Source organism: Castor canadensis, chromosome 6, assembly GCF_047511655.1.
Source record: "Castor canadensis chromosome 6, mCasCan1.hap1v2, whole genome shotgun sequence".
NCBI lineage: Eukaryota > Metazoa > Chordata > Mammalia > Rodentia > Castoridae > Castor > Castor canadensis.
The window spans coordinates 33,810,382-33,826,943 of record NC_133391.1 but is presented as its reverse complement, the minus strand read 5'-3'; the positions used below and the strand labels follow the sequence as shown (position 1 = coordinate 33,826,943).

Genomic DNA, 16,562 nt, shown 5'->3' with positions numbered 1-16,562 from the left:
TATTCTCTATATATGTATATATAATTGTAAATAAATATGAATATATAAGTATGTATATTTACATATACATATATGTATGGATATATATATTAATTTCATATATATGAAAATATATTCTCTTTATATATAAGTTAATATGAATCTAAAAAAAGTAAATATATAACTATGTTTATTTATATGAATATAATGTAACTTCATTATATACATAAAATATATATGATATATTAAATGTTATCTATATAAAATATACATATTTTTTCTTCATATGTATATATACCTTTACAAGAGACAAGATAGGCATTATATATTGATAAAAGTTTGTCATAGTATGATAATCTAACAAACACACATACATACATTTATATATTTATATTTACATATTGATTTATTATATTTCTTTAGTACCACATCACCCAAATATATGAAACAACAATTAACAGAACTGAAGAGAGAAATGGATAGCTCCACTAAGAGCTGAAGAACTCAGTTTTCAACTTTCAATAATGGAGAGAATAAACAGAATATCATTAAGAAAACCAAGGATTTGAATAAATTGTAACCCAATTCTCCCCACAGGCACACACAGACCACTCAGAATGCACCTTCTTTTCAAAAGCATGGGAACATTCTGCAGGATAAACCATCTTTAGACAACAAAACCAGGCTTTAAAGAATTTTACTTTTTACCATCAAAGTGAATGTCTCCTTTGAGACATTTACAAATTAATAAGAGTAAATAATTTATTCTTCAAGCATTCTTCTTTAAGTTGAAAGGAAAAATAAAATTTCAACTACACATTTCAAGATAATTTTGGAGGAAGGGCCAGAAAAGATATGGTAGATGTGATAGAGGATCAACATAGTGGTAGAAGTGAGATTCTGTTAAACGAGTTCTTTGGATGGGTGGTAAATTTACTGACATTCAACTTATCTTTGATTACTTGTGGGTTTTACAGAAAAAAATTTCTTTTTGTTAGTATATTTTTAAAAGTTTGAAACCATACAATGTGGAATAAAACCAGCAATTAGTAGCAAGAAAAATTGGAAATTTCACAAATATGTGGAAATTAACGCACTTTTAAATAACCATTGGTTAAAGAAAGTATTCTCTTCATATATACAAGTATATATATAAATATATGTATACAAATAATACATTCCCTATGTATATATGAATATATATATATTTAGATATAAATATATCTATATAATCTACAAATGAACATATATAAATTATATATGTATGACTATATACATTTTTTTTCATTTTATATGAATATCTATACAGATAATAAATATATTTACATAAATTTTTATGTAACTTCTGTCTCTATACAAATATGTATTTTTAAATTTTATATATTTATAAATATACATTCTCTCTCTATATGCAAATATGCATATTTAAATATACATGTATTTTAATTGTACATATAAGTATTCTGTCTTCATATATATGAGCATATATCCATAAATATATGTAACATAAATACAAATTCTCTTTCTATATAAATATATAAATATATTCATGTATAATATAGAAATATAGATATAATAACATATATAAATGTATATGAATTACATGTATAAGTATATAACTTCATTATGTATATAAATACATATAAATATAAAATATAAAATATTTATTTATAAGCATGCTATATATATATACAGTACCTGTGTACATATATCTGTAAATATATGTACTCTGTCCTTATAAATATATTTATATCTATAAATGTAAATATATAAATTCATTTATATATAAATATATATAAATACATATGTAACTCACTCTTCATATATATATAAATATATGCCTACATCATACATTTATAAATATATATGCTCTCTCTTTATGTATAAGTATATATTTATATTCATATCTATAAATATATGTTAATTATATATATATTCTCTTTTCATGTGTATAAATATGTACATTTATATACACATATATATGTAAACATTATATGTAGAATTATATATATTCTATATTCATATGTAAATATTTATAAATATAGGTATTTATACATGTAAATTTATATATTAGCACATGCACAAAATAATTACAAATCTGTTAAAATTTTCTTCTTATTTGTTTTAATAAATTTTTTGAGTTTGAAACCATGCTAATGGATTCAAACTAGCAATTAGTAGCAAAACAACCTTGAAATTTCATAAATATATGGACATTAGCCCACTCTTAAACAGCCAATGGTTAAAGAAAAGTAAAAGAGAAATGAAGTGAAAAATTCAAATACCATAATTTATGGTATACAGTGGAAGCAGTGCTGAGAGAGAAGCTTACAACTATAAAACCTACCTTTAAGAAGCTGAATTAAGCCAGGATCAGAAAGACAAAGGACAATTTTTTTTGTCTTATATGTGGAAGATAGATCCAAAAGGTAAACATACACACAGAAACAGACATGATCATATATGAACTCATATGTAGAACATGTCTGTAATAGTGGAAATACTCTATGGAACTCTGGGAAGGAGGGAAAAGAAAAGGGAATGACCGAACATCAATAATATCATAAAATGCAACATCTGTGAAGGTAGAGTATATAAAGATGTGTATTGAAAGCTATTGAAAACTGGGGGCTAGAAGGTAAAAGGCTAAGGGAGAGCAATGGAAGAGAGTGACTGCACCAAAGTAAAGTAGACTCACAACAGGAACACATGGATGAAACCCCTTGGAACATTGACTTCAATATTATTAAAGAAAGACAGGACTGTAAAACAGGTAGAATGTGGGCGGGTTACTTGAGGGAGAGAGAGGAGGGAGAAGGAGATTAAGGTGATGGCAAATGGTAGATGGATTTCATATACTAATATGGAACAGAATAAAGAAACCACTTGAAAATGCTTTAAGTGGGGCAGGAAGAGGGTACAATGGGAGAGACAGTGGGGGCAATCTAACCAATGTACAATGTAAGACTCTTTGGAACTGTCACAATGAATGCCCCCTGCAGAATGAATATATCCTAATAAAAGAACATACAAAGAAGCTGAAAGATTTTGCAACTGGGCATAGTGGTATAGACCTGTAATCCCAGCACTGAAGAGGCTGAGGCAGAGGATTGCAAGTTCAAGGCTAACCTTGCTTTATATAGTGAGTTCTAGGTCAGCGTGGACTACCTAACAAGACCTTGTCTCAAAAGAACAAAAGAAAATGACAAAAAACACTGAAAGTTCTCAAACAAATAACCTATCATACACCTGAGAGAACTAAAAAAATGTAGAGCAAAATTGAAAGTTATTCTTATGACCTCAAAAGAGCAAAAGGTTTCCAGTGGTCATTACATTTGTTAATCATAAGAGAAAATATTTATATTTTAAATTACATTAAAATTCAAAGCCTGCATTCATAAAAAGGTGTTCAGTGTGGTGATGAGGATGCAAGCAGAAGGAATTGGCCTGCTGGTGTGAGGATAATTTGGTACAGTTACATTAGTTCAATGTCATTTCTCAAATTTTACAATGTGCATCACCTGTGGTCTAAAACACTCATTCTAGGGAAGGTGACAAGAATGCTATAACAACATCCATAGTGACTCCAAATGGGAAACAAGCCAATATCAACCAACAGAACTGATGAACAACTTGTGGACAGTCTACAAAGGGGTAATATGTAGAAAGAAAAGGAAATATATTGCCAACAATTTCACTCTGATTTAAGTTATTGTTTTTAGCTATGATAAACAGCGTACATATTCACTATGTATAAACACACAACACCATATAAAAAGAAGACACTTTCAGAGGATCCAAGATGGCAACTAGAATGCAGAAGCAGGCAGTGTGAGCTCCATAAATCAAAACTTTGCTGAGACTCTGGAGCCACCCTTGGCAGAAAAAAAAGGCTTTGACACAGTGAACCCCCAGCCCATACAAAGCTTCTCTGTACCACATTACACTGAGAAAACAGGAGGGCTTCTGAGCTGCCAGATCCTAGCTCCAAACCGGCTTGGGAGATGCAGACCAACAGGTGAGCAAATAAGAGGCACATAGTATTCCCAAAGCCACCCCTGGGGTAAACCAGCATAGCCCCCTGGACAGACTGACCCCCTGCCCCACAAAAAAAAAAGAAAAGAAAAGAAAAGAAAACTGAATAATGAACAAGGAACTAAAAAGGAGCATGCAGCAGAGGGGTTGGGGTGTTGTAAGCACACCAGAAAAGGAGGGAGATGCAAGGAGCTGATCTCCATGGGAACTTTCAGTAAACAAAGACTAGAAAGGCAGAAGGGCCAACAGTGGGAGGGCGATAGCTACTGCCTGAAATAGGGCAGATAGTGGCCCACAAAGCTCATATCCTGAGCCAGTGAGCAACACCCAAAGTCAAACAACGTTACAAAACTGAAAAAATAATCAGCAAACCAGCATAGCACACTGACAGCAGGGAGCCAGCAAAAGGATCTCCAAACTTGCCCCAGTGGAAGAGGGGTGAGGCAAAAGCAAATCGGCTGCTAAACCTCAGAGGGAGGAGCTGACAAAGCAGCTGCCACTGAAAGATGGGGAAAAGAACTGGTGGTTGGTGATCTCACTAACCACCTGGTGAGACTAAGACAGAGCTACTGCTTAAATACTAACACCAGGACTGGATGCTGAAGATGTAACACCAGAACTACTAAGACTGAACTTCTATTGTTCCTGAAAATGGAATTTTTATATTGTTTGTTTGCTTGTTTGTTTTGTTCCTTGATTGTTTGTCTGCCACCTCTCCCTGTTGATTTCTTTGGTTTTCTTCATCTTTTTTTTCTTTCTTTTTTTCTCTTACTTTCTTTGTTTTGTTAGTTTTACCATTGTAAGTTAGCTAATATTAAATTACACACAGACTAGGGACAGAAACAGCACCAAGTGGAATGATGGGAAGACAAAAAAGGGATGGAAACCATTCTGCTACCCAAAATAAATTAATACAAAATTCAGAGGGAAATGAAGAAAACAGATACCCAGTTCCAGACACTAACAAAACAAAGATAACTATGCTAAGGAACCCAATGAAGGCCACAAGAACACTCTAAAAGAAGAAATCCTGCAAGTAATCACTGAGAATTTCATGGAGATGTTACTAGACATGGTCAACCAAAACATACAAGAGGGACTCAAAAAATTCCATACAACAAAAATAAAGAATATGAGAAAACACATAAACAAATAAATGAACTCATAGGAGCCCTAAATGAACACCAAAATGAAACAAAAACCATTATAAATAGAGAGAGAAATGAATTAAGGATGAAAATTGACAATATTAATTGTCAATATATGGCTCCCAAAATCATGGCTCCTGAAAACAGGCAGGAGTAGCAATACGTATCTTGGACAAAGTAGACTTCAACCTACATTGATCAAAGGTGATAAAGAAGGACACTCCATACTTATAAAAGGGGAAACACACCAAAAGGAAATAACAGTTATCAAACTGTATGCACCCAACGTCAATGCACCCACTTTCATCAGATATACCCTGAAGGACTTAAATCATAAATAGACTCCAACACAGTGATAGGGGGAGACTTTAATACCCCCCTATCACCAATGGATAGGTCATCCAAACAAAAAAATCAGTAAAGAAATTCTAGAATTAAATCACAATAATAGATCAAATGGATCTAGCTGATATCTACAGAATATTTCATCCAACTTCAGCACAATATGCATTCTTCTCAGCAGCTCATGGAACCTTCTCCAAAATTGATCATATCTTAGGGCACAAAGCAAGCCTCAGCAAATATAAGAAAATAGAAGTAATCCCATGTATTCTATCTGATCATAATGCATTAAAACTAGAAATCAACAACAAAAACAACAGTAAAAAACATGCAAACAATTGGAGGCTAAAAAACCACACTGCTCAATGATCAATGGGTCATTGATCAAATAAAAGAGGAAACTAAAAGGTTCCTGGAAGTTAATGAAAATAAAAACACAACCTGCCAGAACCTATGGGACACAGCAAAGGCAGTCCTACAAGGAAAGTTTATAGCCATGAGTGCATATATTAAAAGGATAGAAAGATTTCAAATCAATGACATAAAGCTATATCTCAAATTCCTAGAAAAACAAGAACAAGCAAATCCCTAAATAAGCAGAAGGAGAGAAATAATAAAAATAAGGGCTGAAATCAACGAAATAGAAACAAACAAACAAAAAAAACCATACAAAGAATCAGTGAAACAAAAAGCTGGTTCTTTGAAAAAATAGATTAGACTGACAGACCCCTGGAAAACCTGACTAAAATGAGGGGAGAAAAACCCAGATCAGTAAAATGAGAAATGCAAAAGGGGAGATAACAACAAACACCATGGAAGTCCAGGAAATAATCAGAGACTACTTTGAGAACCTATATTCTAATAAATTTGAAAATCTTGAAGATATGGACAAATTCCTAGATACTTACAAATTCCTAGATACTTACAACCATCCAAAACTGAAGCAAGAAGATACTAATCACCTGAAAAGATCTATTACACAAAATGAAATGGAAGCAGCCATAAAGAGTCTCCCAAAAAAGAAAAGTCCAGGATCTGATGGATTCTCTGCTGAATTCTATCAGACCTTTAAAAAAGAACTAATATCAACCCTCCTTAAACTATTCCACAAAATAGAAAGAGAAGGAACACTGCCTAACTCATTTTATGAAGCCAGTATTACACTTATCCCAAAACCAGACAAAGATACCTCCAAAAAGGAGAACTACATACCAATTTTCTTAATGAATATCAATGCAAAATTCCTCAATTAAATAATGGCAAACCGAATCCAGCAACACATCAGAAAGATCATTCACAATGACCAAGTTGGCTTCATCCCAGGGATGCAAGGGTGGTTCAATATATGCAAATCAATAAATGTAATACAACACATTAATAGAAGCAAAGACAAAAACCACTCAATCATCTCAATAGATACAGAAAAAGCCTTTGATAAGATCCAACAACACTTCATGATGGGAAAAGCTCTAAGAAAACTAGGAATAGAAGGAATGTACATTAACACTGTAGAGGCTATATCTGAAAAACCTACAGTCAACATCATACCTAATGGTGAAAAACTGAAACCATATCCCCTAAAATCAGGAACAAGACAAAGGTGCCCATTATCCCCACTCCTATTCAACATAGTACTGGAATTCCTAGCCAGAGCAATTAGGCAAGAAGAAGAAATAAAAGGAATACAAATAGGTAAAGAAACTGTCAAAATATCCCTATTTGCAGATGGCAAGATCCTTCAAGACTGAAAAAACTCTATCCAAAAACTCCTAGACACCATAAACAGCTGCAACAAGGTGGCAGGATACAAAATCAATTTGCAAAAATGATTAGCTTTTCTATACACCAATAAAGAACAAACTGAGATAGAATATATGGAAACAATTCCAATTATAATAGCTTCTAAAAGAAATCAAATACCTAGGATTAAACTTAACAAAGGATGTGAATAACCTGTACAAGGAGAGCTACAAACCCCTGAAGAAAGAGATCAAGGAAGACTAGAGAAGATGGAAAGATCTCCTGTGCTTATGGATTGGTAGAATCAACACAGTAAAAATGACTATACTACAAAAGCAATCTACATGTTTAATGCAATTCCCATCAAAATCCCAATGATATTCATCACAGAGATTGAAAAATCTACCCTACAGTTCATTTGCAAACACAAGAGACCGTGAATAGCCAAGGCAATACTCAGCAAAAAGAGCAAGGTGGAGGTATTGCAATACCCAACTTCAAACTATATTACAAAGCCATAGCAATAAAAACAGCACGGTACTGGCACAAAAACAGGCCTGAGACCAGTGGAACAGAATAGAAGACCCAGATATGAATCTACACAGCTATGCCCACCTAATTTTTGACAAAGGTGCCAAAAATATATGATGAAGAAAAGACAGCCTCTTCAACAAATGTTTCTGGGAAAAATGATTATCTGTATGCAAAAAACTGAAATTAGATCCATGCTTATCATCCTATACTAGCGTGAACTCAAAATGGATCAAAGACCTTAATATCAGACCCAAAACTCTTGGTGTTAGTGCAGGAAAGAGCAGGGAATACTCTGGAAGTAATAGGTATAGCAAGGACTTCCTCAATAGAACCCTAGCAGCTCAGCAACTAAGAGAAAGGATGGACAAATAGGACTTCATAAAATTGAAAAACTTCTACACAACAAAAAAATGGTCTATAAAGGGACCACCCACAAAATGGGAGAAAATATTTGCCAGCTATACATAAGACAAATGACTGATAACCAGAATATACAAGGAACTTAAAAAACTGAAGTCTCCCTGAATCTATGAACCAATAAAGAAATGGGCAGCTGAACTAAACAGAACTTTCTCAAAGGAAGAAATTCAAATGGCCAAAAAACAAATGAACAAATGCTCACCATCTCTAGCCATAAAGGAAATGCAAATCAATACCACACTAAGATTCCACCTACCCCTGTTAGAATAGCCATCATCAAAAACACCACCAACCACAGGTGTTGGCAAGGATGCAGGGAAAAAAGAACACTTGTACACTGCTGGTGGGAATGCAAGTTAGTGAAACTACTCTGGAAAAAAAATATGGATGCTTCTTAAAAATCTAAACATAGATCTGCCATATGATCCAGCAATCCCACTCCTAGGTATATACCCCAAGGATTGAGACACAGGTTATTCCACAGGCACCTGCACACTCATGTTTATTGTAGCACTATTCACAATAGCCAAGTTATGGAAACAGCCAAGATGCCCCACTACTGATGAATGGATTAAGAAAATGTGGTATTTATACAAAATGGAGTTTTACTCAGCCATAAAGTAGAATGATATCTTATTATTCTCAAGTAAGTGTATGAAACTGGAGAAGATCATTCTGAGCGAGGTTAGCCAGGCTCAGAAGACCAAGAATTATATGTTCTCCCTCATATGCGGACTTTAGATCTAGGGCAAATGCAGCAATGTTGTAGGACTTGGGTCACACGCTAAGGGGAAAGCACATATGGGAGGAATGGGGATAGGTAGGAAACCCAAAAACATGAAAGTGTCTGATGTCCCTACTGCAGAGGAGCTAGCACAGAAACCGTAAAGCAACAGAGGTCAATATGGGAAGGGGATCAGGAACTAGAGAAAAGGTCAGTGAGAGATGAATCAACTTGGGTTGTAACATATTTGTACATGGAAGCAATGCTAGGAATCTCTCCGTATAGCTATCCTTAACTCAACTAGCAAAATGCTTTGTCTTTCTTACTATGCTTATGTCTTCTCTTCAACAAAATTAGAGAAAAGGGCAGAAAAGTTTCTACCTGGAAGTGAGGGAGGTGGGAGAAGAGAGAGTGGGGGAGGGGGGGAGGGGGAGAAATGGTCCAAACAATGCATGCACATGTGAATAAATGAATAAAAAAAAAGAAGACACTTTCAAAAGCAATTAAGAACATGTCATAGAAGTAATACCGAGAGAAGCTGTGTTATGTCAGATTAGTGACTTTTATCTCTTTTCTGAAGAGATTTCCTATTGAGTCACAAAGGCCCTCCTTACCATGGGACTGTGTTGAGGAGAGCAAGACCAATCCTAGCAATGGATTAATGATACCGAATGGACAAGATGGTGAGTTCTGAAAAATAAAGCAATAATTTTTGTATTTAAATTTACTTCACATGAAACTTAAAGTATTTTCTAGCAATATATTTCAAAATTCTTAAGGTGGAAGATAAGGCTGTGCATGGTGTCACCTTTCTGTAATCCCAGCTACTCAGGAGGCACAGACAGAGTATCATGAATTCTAGTGCAGCCTCAGCAAAGTTAACAAGACCCTGTCTCAAAAACAAAATAAAAACAAAAGGATTCAAGTGAAAGAGTATTTGCTAGGAAATGCAAGGCCTTGGGTTTAATCCCCATATTAATCCCCCATACTAATTTAGGTATTGCTAAATTGTGTGTTGCAAAGGTTTTGGAAGCTCCTGGAATTAGTCCAAAGCCTGTTATGGTAAGGTAGAATGGTTATGAACTTGATTCCATCCTTCTCTATGTCATGTATGAACATGAATTATGATTTTGTTAATTTTGAGCAAACCATACGACACCTGTAAGTCTGTTTCTTACCACAACAAAATCAAGTTTTTCTTGTCCTGTTGATCTCGTAGGACTGATGTGAGGCTCAGAGACTCACATATATATGATTGCACTTTTCAAGTTTGAAAAATTCATATATGTAGTAAATTTGCTACATAAAACTATACTTGCATCAACCTTATGACATTTACATAGGGATTATGAGTAATAAAATAAGTTATTTTATTTATTATTTATTAATAATAGTTATTATTCATGATAAAATAATAGTTTTCAAGTATTTAGGATGAGTAAATATTTGAAGCTACAGAATTTAATCTCAGTTGTTTATTGATGATATCTTTATGTTACTGGAAAGATTTTGTATAATGCTGGAAGCCAGGCTGACACAATTTCATTAAATGTTTGCTTGTTGGAGCAGATGGAGTTTAGAGTTATTTTGTGATAATAAAATCATCGATGCTGGAAATATAACTACTTAGGGAGAATAGTAATGGAGTGGACATTGTCAGGTTTGAAAACAAAATTTCTTTCTCATTAGCTTCTCCTCCTCCTCCTTTTTTATTTTTCTTGTGGTGCTGAATATAGAACCCAGGGTCTTGCATATACTTGATAAGTGCTCCACCATGGAGCTACATCTCCAGTCCTTCTATTAGCTTTTTATCTTGGACAGGATGGTAACTTTTAGGAGTTAGAGAATATATACATTTATACACTTTTGTGTTTGCCATTCTAGCACATAATGAATACTTGGTAAATATTTATATAATTAACTTTTTTTCCCTTTTGCAATACAATACTATTTATATTTACTCTGCCTAATTCTCAAGGTGTTTTATGAATCAAATTTATTGGTAATTATCTAGTTGTGGAAAACTATGAATCACTTAAAGCAAGGTGAAACACAATATTATTAAATTCTGGCATTTTACTGATGAACACATCTTATCAGACCACAGCAATTTCATTATAAAGAGGAGAAATTTATAACCTGAACACACCCAAAATGTCTTTCAGTCCACTTACACTCAGCTGAATAGCACAATGGATTTAGCACTAGAATAACTGGGGAAGTTGAGAGACTATAATGATGAAACATGAGCTGAGGAAAAGCTGTTAAGATCTTCAATTATTGAAGGAAGAGGAATTTTCTGCAATTGTGAAGAGAAAGCAGGTGTCATAGGCCTTACCAATCATGTGAGGCTATGGTTGTAATTGAATGAACACTGTGCTTATAAATATAAGGTGTGTTTGATTTAGGATTCTACATTTTCCCAATAGCTAATTTATTATTTCTCCTGGTAGGAAATGCCCTATTTAGCCATGAGGAAACCAGGCCCTATGAACCATGACAAAATTGCCTGTCACTTTCCCAACAGGCAGAAACTGGAAGTAGCCTATGTTCTGTAATCTCATGGACTCAGGGATGAATCATAGTTTTACTTTTGACAACACTGGAAAATCCAGTTTCCTTGATTATAAAAGCAAATAGTTATAGACGAGTAAGAATAAGTATTAAATAGATTGTATGTGTAATGCGTTTTATATTTAGAGATGACATGGCTTATTTGAAAGGGAGTGGACTTGTGATGATCAGTGTTTTGTGATACCTTGTCATTGTTCAAGATAGCCCAAGATTAGCTCATGCTGGTGGCCGACCCTGGTGGTGTTGATGAGATGCTAGCTCTGCAGAGATGCAGAATGCAAGAGTTCAGAGTCATGGAGCGTTCCACCAAGATTTCAGAGGAAAACCTGGAAGGTCAGGCAGTGTATAGTAGGTAACCCTTGACTGGTTAATGCATGCGGATGTGAGAATGAAATCAAAGCTGCAGTGCGGATCCTGGGGACTGAAATATGAATAACTGCTGAAGGAAGATGGAGCCAGTGGGGAGAGCCAGCCTAAGAGAGGAACCAGGTGGCCTGCAGCCTTAGGGTGTGCTGCTCAAGGCCTTTGAAGCCCACATCATCCTATAATGTTACCCACATCCTGCATCTCTCTTGGGGTTTGATGTCTCTGCTACAGAGTTTCAGTCTCCCTTCAGTTCCATCACCCCTTACTATTTTTTCTGGTCCTCTCTTTTGGAATAGTAACATTTATCCTGGCCGTAGTATCTTAGAAATAAAAAAAAAATTCTATTTGATTTTCACAGGGGCTCAGTGATAAGTTGCCTTGAGTCTTGATGGAGACTTCACTTGGAAGTCTTTGAATAATTCTGGAACTGTTAAGACTCTTGGGGTGGACTAAATGCATTGTGCATATTGAGATGGGCATGTGCCTTTGGGGGTCAGAGGCACAATGTTATAGTTTGGATCCTGAATGTCCCTTGATGGTCCATGTCTTGAATGCTTGATCCACAGCAATGTTGGGAGGTAATGGGGTCTTTAGAATGGGGCCTAGAGGAAGGAAATTAGGTGATTGGAAGTGTGTCCTTGAAGGGAATCTTGGGTCCACAGCTTCTGATCTTTGTCCCCCTTTACTTTCTGGACACTGTGGCATCAGCTTCTTCTTCTGCCACATTCCCTGGTTATGAGATACTGTATTTCTGTAGGGCCAAGAGTAATGGGGTCAGCCAATCAGTGACTTAAACCTTCAAAACACTGAGCTGAAATAAATGTTTCCTCTTTTTTAGTTGATTATCCACAATATTTAATTAAAGAAAGTTGAACAACACATAAGCTAATAAAACAATTTGTAATACATAAAGAAAATCAACCTTACTTCCCTCAAAAATAAAAGCTTTTTAAAAATGATTGCATTTATTATTCCTAAAGAGAAAAAGAGTAGCACATAAAATAGGCAAAAATAGTATTAAAATCTGATTATAGTTGTGAAAAAAAGGAGAAAGTTTCAGTGGATATAATTAAGGTTCAAACCCAAGACATGCTGTAGGATAGAATAACTTCAGGAGCCATACTCTTAAAAAACATTGTGCTTTTCTTAGACCAGAGTTTACTTCTTGAAAATCCATTAATGTTCAGTTAAGCTCACTTTGACATCTTGCAGAATAGGCACCTTCAGTTGAGACGCAGCACAGCCCTTCTTGTGAGCTGGACCCGTGATGTTGAACCTACAAACTGAAAATGGATAAAAGCATTAGTGTTTAGAGATGGAGATCCCCCTCTACTTCTGGCAGGGTTTGACTGCTGTATTTCCCTTTTTTAAAAAAATGTCATCTCTTTTTTTTTTGGTGGTAATGGTGTTTGGATTTAGGGCCTCATGTTTGCTAGGTCAGTGCTCTACCACTCAAGCAACACCCCAACTTTTTTTTGCTGTAGTTATTTTCAGATAGAATCTTGTGTATTTGCCTGGGGTCAACCATAGGTTGCTATCTTACCTATAACTGGAATCACAGGCATGAACTACCATTCCTGGCTTATTGATAGAAATGGGGTCTCACTAAATTTTTACCCACAATCCTCCCTATCTCCGCCTCCCAAGTAGCTGGGATTGTAGGTCTGAGCCACTGCACCTGATCCATCAACTCCTTTATAAAAACAACCTTTTTATTATAGAACAGTTTTTTAGTTACAGAAAAATTATGACAACAGCAGAGAGTTTGCACATACTCTACATTCAATTTCCTCTGTTATGAGCATCTCACATTAATAGGATGCATTTGTACAATTAATGAATCAGTACTAATGTTATTAACTGAAGTCCATACTTTCTTCATATTGCATCAGTTTTTACCTACTGCCTGTTCCAGGATCCTATTTGGGATATTACATTACAATCACTCATCACGCCCCCTTTAGCTCCTGTTGGCTGTGACCTTTTGCTGTCCCTTCATTTTAAACAACTAAATCTTTTGTACAGGAGGAGCTTTAGGGGTTTGCAATTGACTCATTACTGTTTGGATAAGAAGCCAAAGACAAAGTAACAAACAAAACCCCGCCACTCTGTTCTTTCCTGGCTAACCTGAATGGTTGGCAGAGACATATCTTTCCTGTACAGGTCATTATGATAGCAAAAGTGAATAATGGGCATTTCTTGCCAGTCATTATATTTATTGGACTCTGTCATGCTGGGGGAAAATATGGAAGATTGGAAGGTGTTCTACCTTTGAGTCCTCTCTTAAACATCGAAGATCAGAACTAACTTTCTGTTTCAGATTGACAGTACTTTTTTATACACTGAATTGATTTTCCTTGAATAAACACCATGGTTGTCACCAGGATACAGCTGTGATGTGGCCCTCTGTGCACGGACATGAGCAAGCTAACAGAGTGGGTTTCAGAAAGAACAAAGGCACTCAGTCATTTAGATAATGTTCTACTGAACACTTATTGTGTGCTAAAGCATGTGTTAAGCACTAGAAATACAGCAATGAGAGACAGTCTACTTTCACAGACTAATTTTTAAAAAGAATATAAGATTGGTGGATGAATAATTACATAGCTGATAGATTTTATATGCCCTTAGGTAAAGGTCCCTACCCACCCCTGCTTATCTCTGTATCCTGAGAGAAAATAACACAATGGCTTGACTGTTCTGTGACCTAAACAGAGACAGGGTTTTTCCAGCAGGGTTGAGCTCAAGCCAAGCTTTGAACAATTCCAGGGTACTGGCAAGGCGCTCAGGTTGTTGCCAAAAACACCAAAAGAAATTGGCCCTGGCCATGACTTCAAATTCCTTAAACCTTAATACAAGCCCCACACCTTGACTTTCACTACAGAGCACCTAGACAGAAAATCACTGTTTTCTCTCTCTGCCCAAGGATCAGCTGCAGCCAACTGCCAGTCCCCCTGACAAATGCTGTGGACTGCTTACCCTCTGAGTTCAATGTTTCTCTTTTTGGAATGCCAATTGGCCCCATCTCAGGATGGTTTGGAGCTCTACCTAGTGGGCTGTTCCCTACTGCCATTTTTGGGTGACTCCAGCCTTAGAGACTGTGGGATGAAACACTGTATTAATGATCAGTCTTTTTTTTTATACTGGTTTGAGTGCATGGCTTCACATTTGCTAAGCAGTTCCTGTACCACTTGAGCCACATTGCTCTGGTTATTTTAGAGATAGAGTCTTGGTTTTTGCCCAGGCCATTCTGGACCAAGATGTTCTTATATTAGGCTTCTCACCATAGCTGGGATGGCAGGTATGCATCATCACATCTGACTATTTTCTGTTGAGATGTGTTCTTGTGATTTTTTTTCCCCTAGCCTGTCCTTAACCCCTGATCCTCCCAATTTCAACTTCCCAAGTAGCTAGGATTATAGGTGTGAGGCACTGGCTCCTGGCTTAAAGATCTGTGTAGTTGTGAGCACCATACCCACAGGTATTTGTCTTCTGACAGAAAGGTCAGTCTAGATGTCTTCTTTATCTTTAATTGTGTAAGATTGAGGCTCTAGAAATGGCCCAAGAGAAACAGCTTCAGAGAAAAAAAAATTACTGAAAAATGTGGAAGAAATTGCTTGAATAAATAGGTGACTCAGTATCTAAATGAGCATCTTATACTTTGAGCAAAAATCATCAGAATTGAAAGAGAAAATTAATAGCCTTTTTGATTCACAGTTCTTATGTAGAAATGTTTATTGCCCTCATGCATGGTCACATGTGTTTGTTTAATATTATGTGAAGTCATTAATACCTTGAGTTGGGAGAGCATTCTTCTACAAGATTGAGGATAACAATTTTGACAGAGCTAGTTTTTTTTTTTTTCTTGAAAACAGGATTGGAAAATCTGGGAAAGACCAGAAATGGGGAAGGTGGAATCTCAGAAACTGAGATTTCACAAAGGTGAAATAAAGGAAACAGTTGTCACTGTGTTGTAAAGAAATATGAAGTGATATGTGGAGCATGATTCTGGAGAAATAAAACCTCGTGGTAGAGAAACTGTGGAACCCTGCAGTAGTGCACATGTGCTGATAATGCTTTGGAGTCAATGCATTAACTGTACAGCTTGGGAACTGGGCCAAGTCCTGCTTCAGAATGTCACAGTGTAAAACTAAAAATTACTTGCAGGTACAACTAAGAGCCAACTCTAGTCAATATGTTCTGTCATAAGCCCAACGAGATTCAGATAAAAGCCCTGTGTGAAGAGCAGGTCACTCCCTCTTGAGAAAGGAAAAAAATGATGAACATTCTAAACTTCAAAAAAAAAGTAAAATTATATTCTCAACACTTCTAATAACATGCTAAAGCAATTTTCTGAAAGAAAAATTCACTAAATATTATTGCAATAGAGCTCTAAAACTCCCAGGAGATCATACTTTATTATATGCCTATTTAATAGATCTATGGAGTTAAATCCTGGGAACTTCCTGGAAGAAGAAACAAAAGAGAAAGATGCTCTACAGAAGAACAATAGGAAAGGAAGAAAGGGAAATTTGTGTCAGGGAAATATGGGGAAAATTATTTAGAAAAAAAAGTTGTATTAGTTTTCTATTACTGTAAGAAAATACCAGAGATAATTAACTTAAAAAGAGGAAATGTTTATTTTAGGTAATGGTATTAGACAAAAGTTTTAGGCCATGGTTGTTTGGCAGTGATGCTTT

General features: G+C 35.5%; 1 protein-coding gene and 1 long non-coding RNA gene across 9 annotated transcripts in view; one reads left to right on the top strand and one right to left on the bottom strand.

The window, feature by feature from the left end:
• Positions 1-536, top strand: part of LOC141410508 (C-type lectin domain family 2 member F-like) — a 31,150-nt gene extending 30,614 nt beyond the window's left edge. For all 7 annotated transcript variants that reach the window (XR_012448866.1, XR_012448867.1, XR_012448865.1 and 4 more), the window contains one exon: positions 403-536. The gene's annotated coding sequence lies outside the window, so the exon portion shown is untranslated. The remainder of the gene's footprint in view (positions 1-402) is intronic.
• Positions 537-12,801: 12,265 nt separating this feature from the next.
• Positions 12,802-16,562, bottom strand: part of LOC141424044 (uncharacterized) — an 8,161-nt gene continuing 4,400 nt past the window's right edge. For both annotated transcript variants that reach the window (XR_012448856.1, XR_012448855.1), the window contains exon 3: positions 12,802-13,145. This is a non-coding gene — a long non-coding RNA (uncharacterized lncRNA). The remainder of the gene's footprint in view (positions 13,146-16,562) is intronic.